The 9,936-nt window shown below is 41.3% G+C and overlaps 1 pseudogene; it reads left to right on the top strand.

Moving 5' to 3' along the window:
* The first annotated feature begins 2,901 nt into the window (after positions 1-2,901).
* On the top strand, positions 2,902-3,823 carry LOC100479960 (annotated as a pseudogene).
* Positions 3,824-9,936: the final 6,113 nt, after the last annotated feature.

The raw sequence follows: 9,936 nt of genomic DNA, 5'->3' as shown, positions 1-9,936 counted from the left end.
TTGCACTGATTCGCAGGTGGTCTTGTCCCAGTGGAGATGCGCCTCCAAGGGGCAGGGAGGCAGGGCTTGCTGTAAGTGGCTCCAGACTCCACTAGGTGGCACTGCTTTGCTCCCTGAAGTCTTTCTTTCTTTCTTTCTTTCTTTTTTTTTTAATGATTTTTTATTATATTATGTTAGTCACCATACAGTACATCCCCGGATTCCGATGTAAAGTTCAATGCTTCATTCGTTGCATATAACACCCAGTGCACCATGCAATACGTGCCCTCCTTACTACCCATCACCTGCACTAATGGGCTGGATGAATACGGCTGCGTATGCTCTCTAGTCAGGGAGCTGAAAATTTGCACTACGCCCCCCCCCACCGCTCTTCAGTGAGCCCTCACAGAAGAGCAATCAATCAATCTTGTCTCCTCCTTTCCATCAGAACTCTGTGTTCACCCTGCCTCTGTCTGAGCTTTTTTATCTCAGGCACATGACTGAGTTTCAAAACTTCAAATTTTAGTGACTCTTGTGTCTGGGACCCACGCTGTTCCTCCCAGGGAGGGTCTCACCATACTTCTGCCTTTTGCTGAACCTGTCTCAGGAAAGCCGTCACCAGACCACGCAGCAATCTTCAGTTTATGGCAACAGAGAGCAGAAAATCAGCACCTAGACTCGCTGTTCTCAGCTGGCTTCCATGCTCCTATGCCTGGGAATGGTGTAGTACTTAGGTGCCACCCATTCTTCCTGGGATTCCACTCCATTCCATCACCTGAGCACCTTTAAGCCAGCATGTCCCCCACTGTAGCAGACTCCTCAAAGTTCTGATTTTGTGCTCCACTGCTTATAATACTTGGCAGTATCCTCCTTAAGCAGGCTCCCTCCCAGCCGCCACTGTAACCATAGCTAATCACACCAGGTGTGGTATTTCAGGGGAATCTCCAACGTGTGATGCTTGCTGCTTGTTGTTTTGTCTGAGTCACTTTCCTTTCAGTCCAGGCTTCTGCACTGACTGCCTGTTGTGGGCTGTACTTGCTTTCTGTGGTGTTACTGAGATGCAGGCCAGCCAGCTCTGAAGGGGCATGACTGCAGGAGGGCAAAATTTGCACTGAGCTGTGAGTTGTGCCAGACCCCTCCAAAGAACAACTGTGGCCAGGGGCCCCACGTGCATTAGCAGCAGAGGTCGGTGGTGCAGCATATGGCAGTGATGGGGGCCAGGGGTACCACAGCAGCTGGGCATTGCATCTGGGCATGCAGAGGCTGGGTGCTGAGTGCAGCAGCTCCTGGGGGTGAAGGGTGGCTGGGTCAGGCATACACCACATTAAAAGATTTGCCCTGAGCCTAGGGCTGAGGCCAGCAGGCTTGGAATGGGTGAGCCCTCGGTTCTCAGAACTCACGGGTGAGGCACACTGCTAGCAGGTTAGGTAGCAATTGTCTGTGCAGTGCCCCCTCTGGCAGGTGGCTCTGTGTTTATGCTGGGTGCAAGGGAGGAAAATGGCACCTGCAGCTGCTGTGTTCCTGGAGAAGTCCCCCAACATGCTCTGAAATCCTTATAAGTAGATCTCCTTCCCATTTGCCCCAGGCATTGTAAAAATTGTTGAATCTATGTTGCCTCTCCTCCAACTGTTGTCTCTTTAAGGGTGGGGCCCAGCCATCAGCAGCCCTCCTGGCACAACCAGTGCCGAGTCAGCAACCTTTCGGAGCTCCAGGCTTCAAGACCCACTGGTTATATAAACACAGAATTCAGTCCCCTCTGGTTTTCAAGGCCAGGCATTGTAGGGATTCATTTTCCCTGTGCGGGCTCCTTGGTGCTTTTCCATCTCTGTGCCTACAGCTTCCTCCCTTCTGTGGGCAACCCCTGACCACTATTTCTGCTCTTCCTAACATCTCTGATACAGTTCTTTCTCAACATTTAGTTGTGGAGTGTTTTCTGCCAGCCTTCAGATTGCTCTCCCACTTATTAACTCAGATGTGAGTGATACCTAGTTGTAAACATAGGACGGGATGAGCTTAGGGTCCTCCTACTCTGGCATCTTCCCAGCACCTGTCCTGCTTTTACCTCTTCTATTTTTTTTTAAGATTTTATTTATTTATCTGAGAAAGAGATAGAGAGCAAGCACACAAAAGCAGATGGGAGAGGCAGAGGGAGAAGCAGCAGCAAACTCCCTGCTGAGCAGGGAGCCCAATGTAGGACTCAATCTCAGGACCCTGGAATCATGATCAGAGCTGAAGGGAGATGCTTAACTGACTGAGCCATCCAGGTCCCCATACCTGTTGTTTTTAAAAAAAAATTAATTCAGGTATAATTGGCAGACAATATTATATTAGTTTCAGGTGTACAACATAGTGATTTGGTATTTGTATACATTGCAAAATGGTCACCACAATAAGTCTAGTTACCATCTTTCACTTTACAAAGTTAATACAATATTATTGACTATATTTCCTATGCTGTATACTACATCCCCATTACTTATTTATTTAATAGCTGGAAGTTTGTACTTATTAACCTCTACCCATTTGCCACTCCTTAACCCCCCCCCCACTTCTAGCAACCATCAATCTGTTCTCATTATCTATAATTCTGGGGTTTGTTTTGTTCCTTTGTTTTTTTAGATTTCACATATAAGTGAAGTCATGTGTTATTTGTCTTCCTCTGTCTGCCTTATGTCACTGATATGACTATAGCTACACCAGTTTTTGTTTTGTTTCCATTTGCATGGAATATCTATGTCCGTCCTATCACTTTCAGTCTGTGTGTGTCCTTACTTCTAGAGTGAGCCTCTTGTAGGCAGTATATAGATGTATCTTTTTTTTAATCCATTCAGCCACTCTAAGTCTTTGAATTGGAGAATTTAGTCTATTTACATTTAAAGGAATTGTTGATAGGTATGGGCTGGAGCCACTTCTATAAGCAACATGTTCAAGGTAATTCAGAGGTCTGTGGGGCAGCCAGCCTGAGTCTGCACACCTTCAAAGTCTATGAATCACCTAATTAAGACTCACCTCACAAAACTGTCTTGAAAGTTAATGGGCTTTCACTCTATTCCATTCCTTTATATTAAGGAGGGCATTTGTTGTGATGAGCACTAGGTGTTATACACGATTAATGAATTGTTGAACACTACATCAAAAACTAATGATGTACATACTATATGTTGGCTAACTGAACATAATAAAAAAGAAGGATTATTTATTTATTTTTGTGCACATACATATGTGAGGGAGAGAGAGAATGAGCAGAGGGAAGAGGCAGAGGGAGAGGGAAAAGCAGGCTTCCTGCTGAGCTGGGAGCCCAATGTGGCACTCGATTCCAGGACCCTGGGATCATGACCTGAGCCAAAGACAGACACTTAACTGACTGAGCCACCCAGATGCCCCACTCTACTCTGTTCTTGAAGTTCAATCTAAATATGGGGAGGAGCCAAGGTCCCCATTTGAAGAAAGCATCTCACATCTCCAACATTACTGCAAGCCATATATAAGTTGGTGTCAGGAACTGTACTCACAAACTAGGCACAAGATGGAGAGCTTAGTTCAGTGGGGTTAGACAGGTGTCATATCTCCAAAATAGACCTCCTGGATTTTTTCCAAGACTTGTTGTCATAGGTTTTGCTGGCATTGTTGGACTTCTTTTGGCTGGACATTCAAAAATAAAGAAGATTGTGTATACACCTGGGATTATCTGCCTCTTCATGATCCACAACAATCCATAGTATTTTTATAGGTCAGGGAGAAATTATATGACTGGGGTTTGTGAGTATACAGAGTCATAGAAAATTTGTGGGAGGAGAACTTTCAAAAGTGAGGAAATGTGAAGAATTCACCTGGATATAAGTAGCATGCTCCACGCTCTGCCCATTTTAATCAGTTATGGGTAAATATTGGTAACTGCATGTAGTAAACCAATATTTCTACAGAAAGATGGCAGAGAAGTCAGTACTGAATGTAACAAATTGGCTTTCCTCTTCAGGAAAAACTATACTAGGCCTCTTTTTCTGGCTGATGCCATACTTCAAGTGGTCTAAGACTTCTGATACATGTTGTTAAATTTTGACCTACATAAATTGCTTACATCAGATTTTCACCAATGATATATGAGAGTTTTTTATATCTCAGACAGTATTATCATTAAAAAAATTTTCATTTAAGTAGAAAATATGTTACAATTTAACTATAGTTTGTTATAGTTTGGCTATTAATCTGCACTTAGAAATAATAATAGGGATGAATAGTGTTAAGATGGTGGATTAGTAAGGGAGTGTATGCTTGCCTCATCCTATGAAACACAGGTAGATAAATATCAAATCATTCTGAACGCCCAAGAAATCAATCTAAGGACTGGGAGAACAAACTGCACAACTAGAGGAAGAAAAGAGGCCACGTCATGGAAGGCAGGAGGAGTAGAGATGTGATTTTGGGGGAGAAAAGATGCACAAGTGCTATGTGGAGGGGAGGGAGCCTTGATAATAGAGGAGAGAGAGAAAAGGAGTGAGAACAGCTTGCAGGGTATTGCACACAAAAAAAACATTTCCCCAAAATCATTGACTGGGAAAATGAGAGCAGCTGATTATTGCAGATTTTTATAATCAGCAGAGCTCAAAGTCTGAAGTTATAGAAGTTCACTGGGGTGGAGCCTGGCAGGCATAGCAGTATTCTTGTGGAGAAGAAGAGTAGAGGCCCAGGAGCAGACAGTGCAATCTGAGGATCCCCTGAGTCACACTAGAAGAAACAGTTCTTCTTGGAGAGCGTTTGGGAGAGGTGACACTGCCTCTCATGGCACAAAAGAGCCAGTGGGCACCATTGAGCTGCCCCCAGTTCATTGGTATAGGCATGGAGTCACCTGCTGAGGGCAGCTAACCTGGACACTGGCTTTTTGCTGCACATTACTGTAAACTCTAAGCCCCTGCTCATTCATGTGACTGCCCTTCTGGGACAAACTGGGAGCAGCCACAATGCAATGAGACCAAGAGGATCAGTGTGGGTCTGTACTGAACCAGGTCCCTAAAATGTGGAGTTTTGAAACCCAGCTGGTGCACCTGAGATAAAAGATGGGAGCACCGCACTGTCAGGTGGTCAGTTGACTTGGACACAGACAGGGTGAAGGCAGGGATCTGAGGAACCCTGGGAAACAGGAGGGGAGGTTGTTTGCTCTTCTCTGAAGGCTTCCTGAACAGCTGTATGCATGAACTCCCTTCTCCAGGGTGAGAGAGTGGGCTGATGTCATTTTTATTCACCCACCCATCAGCATGATCAGACTTCAGTGAGCAGCATAGTGCCCACAGTGGAGGCTTGAGCCACTTACACCAAGCCCTGCCCCCCCTTCACCCTGCAAGTGTTTTTTTAAACTAGGGCAAGTGTGCCTGAGAGGGAGAACAGCAGCGGGCCCCTCCCCCAGAAGACCAACACAAACCACCTGCACCCACCAAGACTACTGACCATAGAGAGCTGCAAAACTTGAGCTCTAGTGGAAATTGGATCTAGCCTCTTCTAACAAGCAGACCAAAACACACCCATTTAACATTCATCCCAAAAGAAAGAACAACAAAAAGGTCATGGCCAGGGATCTAATTGAAACAGATATAAGTAATATGCCTGAACCAGAATTTAAAGCAACAATCATAAGAACACTAGCTGGGCTAAAGAAAAGCACAGAAGATACCAGGGAATCACTTAGTACAGAGATAAATGAAAACTATCCAGGCTGAAATAAAAAATGCTGTAATGGAGATGCAAAAATAATTGGATGTAATGACCACAAGGACGGAAGAAGCAGAGGAATAAATAAGTGATATAGAAGATAAAATTATGGCAAATAATGAAGCAGAAAAGAAGAGGGAAAGAAAAATATTGGATCACAAATGTAGAGTTAAGGAATTCAGTGACTCCATGAAGTGTAATAACATTCATAGCATAGGAGTCCCAGAAGAAGAAAAGGGGGGAGGAAAGGGCAGGTTTATCTGAGCAAATTGTAGCTGAAAACTTCACTAATCTGGGGAAGGAAACAAACATCCAAATCCAGAAGGCACAGAGAATTCCCATCAAAATCAAAAGCAAGCTTGGAACCCCTGGGTGGCTCAGTAAGTTAGCGTTCAACTCTTGATTTCAGCTCAGGCCATAATCTCAGGTTCATGAGATTGAGCCCTTCATCAGGCTCGGTGCTCAGTGGAGTCTACTTTTCTCCCTCTGCTCCTCCCCCTGCTCTGTCTTTCTCTGTCAAAATAAATAAATCTTTAGAAAGAAAAAAAAATCAAAAACTGGCCAACACCAACACATATCCATATTGTAGTACATTTGCAATATACAGAGATAAGAAAAACATCGTGAGAGCAGCAAGGGAAAAGAAGTCCCTGACTTACAAGGGAAGACCCATAAGGCTACCTGCTGACTTAGAACCTGGAACTTTGCAGGCCAGAAGGGAGTGGCAAGATGTATTCAATGTGCTGAATGGGAAAAGTCTGCAGCCAAGAAGACTCTCTCCAGCAAGGCTGTCATTCAGAATAGAAGGAGAGATGAAGAGTTAACCAACAAACAAAAACTAAAGCAGTTCATGACCATTAAGCCAACCCTACAAGAAATATTAAAGGGGACTCTTTGAGTGGGAAAGCAAGACCGAAAGCAACAGAGACTAGAAAGAAACAGAGAAAATGTCTGAAACAATGACTGTCAATAATCTATCAATTATCTATCAATAATCACTCTGAAAGTAAATGGACTAAATGCTCTAATCAATAGACAAGGGTATTGGAATGGATAAAAAAAGACCCATCTATAGGCTGCCGACAAGAGACTCATGTTAAACCTGAAGACACCTGCAGATTGAAAGTGAAGGAATGGAGAACAATTTATATCCTAGTGGACATCAAAAGAAAGCTGGGGTAGCCATCATTATATCAGACAAAATAGATTTTAAACCAAACACTGTAGTGAGATGAAGATGTACTTAATAATAATCATAATAATAATTTTTATTATTATAATAAAGGGGAATTTCCAACAAGAAGATCTAACAATTATAAATATTTATGCCTCCAGCATGAGAGCACCCAAATACATCAATTAATAACAAACATAAAGAAACTCATTGATAATAGTATATAATAGTAAAAGACTTTAACAGCCCACTCACAGCAATGGACAGATCATTAAGCAGAAAGTCAACAAGGAAACAATGGCTTCGAATGACATACTGGACCATATGGACTTAACAGATATATTCAGAACATTTCATCCTCAAGCAGTAATGAATACACATTCTTTTCAAGTGCACATGGAACATTCATCAGAACAGATCGCATGCTAAGTCACAAATCAGGCTTCAACCAATACCAAAGGATTGAGATCATACTATGCATATTTTCAGACCACAGTACTATGAAACCTGAAACCAGCCAGTGGTAGAAATTTGAAAAGACCACAAATACATGGAAGTTAAAGAACACCCTACTAAAGAATGAATGGGTCAACCAGGAAATTAAAGAAGAAATAAGGAAATACATGGAAACAAAAGAAAATGAAAATATGGCAGTCCAAAGCTTTAGGGATGCAGCAAAAGTGGTCATAAGAAGAAAGTACATAGCAATACAGGCCTACCTCAAGAAGGAAGAAAAATCTCAAATACACAACCTAACCTTACACCTAAAGGAGCTAGAAAAGGAACAGCAGATAAAGCCTAAAGCCAGCAGAAGAAGGGAAATAATGAAGACTAGAGCAGAAAAAAATGATATGGGGGAAAAATAGTAGAAAAATTCAGTGAAACTAGGAGCTGGTTCTTTGAGAGAACTAATAAAATTGATAAACACCTAGCCAGACTAAGAGAAAGAAAAAAGAAAGGACCAAAATAAATAAAATCATGAGTAAAGGGGAGAGATCACAACCAATACTGCAGAAATACAATTGTAAGAGAATATAATGAAAAATTATATGCCAAAAAAACTGGACAATCCGGAAGAAATGGATAAATTCCTAGAAACATACAAACTACCAAAACTGAAAGAGGAAGAAATAGAAAATTCGAACAGGCCCATAACCAGCAAAGAAATTGAATGAATAATCAAAAATCTTCCAACAGACAAAAGCCCAGGGGCAGATGGCTTGCCAGGAGAATTCTACCAGACATTTACAGAAGAGTTAGTACCTATTCTTTTCAAACTGCTCCCCCCAGAAAGAAAGAAAGAAAGAAAGAAAGAAAGAAAGAAGAAAGAAAGAAAGAAAGAAAGAAAGAAAGAAAGAGAGAAAGAAAAAGAAAAAAAGAAAAAGAAAAAGAAAGAAAGAAAGAAAGAAAGAAAGAAAGAAAGAAAGAAAGAAAGAAAGAGAAAGAAAGAAAAGGAAGGAAAACTTCCAGACTCATTGTACAAGGCCAGCATTACCTCATTTCCAAAACCACACAAAGACCCCATTAAAAAGGAGAATTACAGGCAATATCCCTGATGAACATGGATGCAAAAGTCCTCAACAAGATCCTAGCAAGTCAAATCCAACAGTACATTAAAAGAACTATTCACCACTATCAAGTGGGATTTAATCCTGGGTTGCAGGGGTGGTTCAATATTTGCAAATCAATCAACATGGTAGTCCACATTAATAAAAGAAAGGATAAGGACCATATGATTCTCTCAATAGATGCAGAGGAAGCATTTGACAAAATACAGCATCCATTCTTGATTCAAAAAAAATCCTCAACAAAGTAGGTATAGAGGGAACATAAACATCATAAAAGCTATATATGAAAGACCTGCAACTAATATCATCCTCAATGGAGAGAAACTGAGAGCTTTTCCTCTACAGTCAGGAATAAGACAGGGATGGCCCCTCTCACCATTGTTATTAAACATAGTACTGGAAGTCAGCCTTAGCAATCATTAACAAAAAGAAATAAAAGGCATCCCAATCAGCAAGGAAGAAGTAAAATTTTCACTGTTCGCAGATGACATGATACTCTATGTAGAAAACCTAAAACTCCACCAAAAAGTTGCTAGAACTGATGCATGAATTCAGTAAAGTCACAGGATATAAAATCAATGTACAGAAATCTGTTACATATCTATACACTAATAATGAAGCAGCAGAAAAGGAAATCAATGAGTGGATCCCATTTACAATTGCACCAAAAACCGTAAGATACCTAGGAATAAACCTTACCAAAGACATAAAAGATCTGGACTCTGAAAACTAGAGAACACTTAGAAATTAAAGATGACAGAAAGAAATGGGGAAAAAATCCTGTGCTCATGGATTAGAGGAACAAGTATTGTTAAAATGTCTATACTACCCAAAGCACTCTACAAATTTAATATAATCCCTACCAAGATACTACCAGTATTTTTTACAGAGCTAGAACAAATAATCCTAACATTTGAATGGAACCACAAAAGACCCCGAACAGCCAAAGCAGTCTTGCAAAGGGAAAGCATAGCTGGAAGTATCACAATTCTGGACTTCAAGTTATATTACAAAGCTGTAGTTATCAAGACAGTATGGTACTGGCACAAAAATAGGCACATGGATCAATGGAACAGAATAGAAAACCCAGAAATGCACCCACAATTGTATGATCAGCTAATCTTCAACAAAGCAGGAAAGAATATCCAATGGAAAAAAGTCTCTTCAACAAATGGTATTAGGAAACTGAACAACAACAGGCAAAAGAATGAAAGCGGATGACTTTTTTTTTACACCATACACAAAAATAAATTCAAAATGGATGTTCTCCTCTAGGATTTTGATGGATTCCTGTCTCACATTGAGGTCTTTTATCCATTTGGAGTTTATCTTTGTGTATGGTGTTTATCCATTTGGAGTTTATCTTTGTGTATGGTGTGAGAGAGTGGTGAAGTTTCATTCTTTTGCATGTAGCTGTCCAATTTTCCCAGCACCATTCATTGAGACTGTCTTTTTTCCACCGGGTGTTTTTTCCTGCTTTGTCAAAGATTAGTTGCCCAAAGAGCCGAGGGT

This window comes from Ailuropoda melanoleuca, unplaced genomic scaffold, assembly GCF_002007445.2.
Source record: "Ailuropoda melanoleuca isolate Jingjing unplaced genomic scaffold, ASM200744v2 unplaced-scaffold7133, whole genome shotgun sequence".
Taxonomy (NCBI): Eukaryota; Metazoa; Chordata; class Mammalia; order Carnivora; family Ursidae; genus Ailuropoda; species Ailuropoda melanoleuca.
This window is presented reverse-complemented; position numbering and strand designations above follow the sequence as displayed.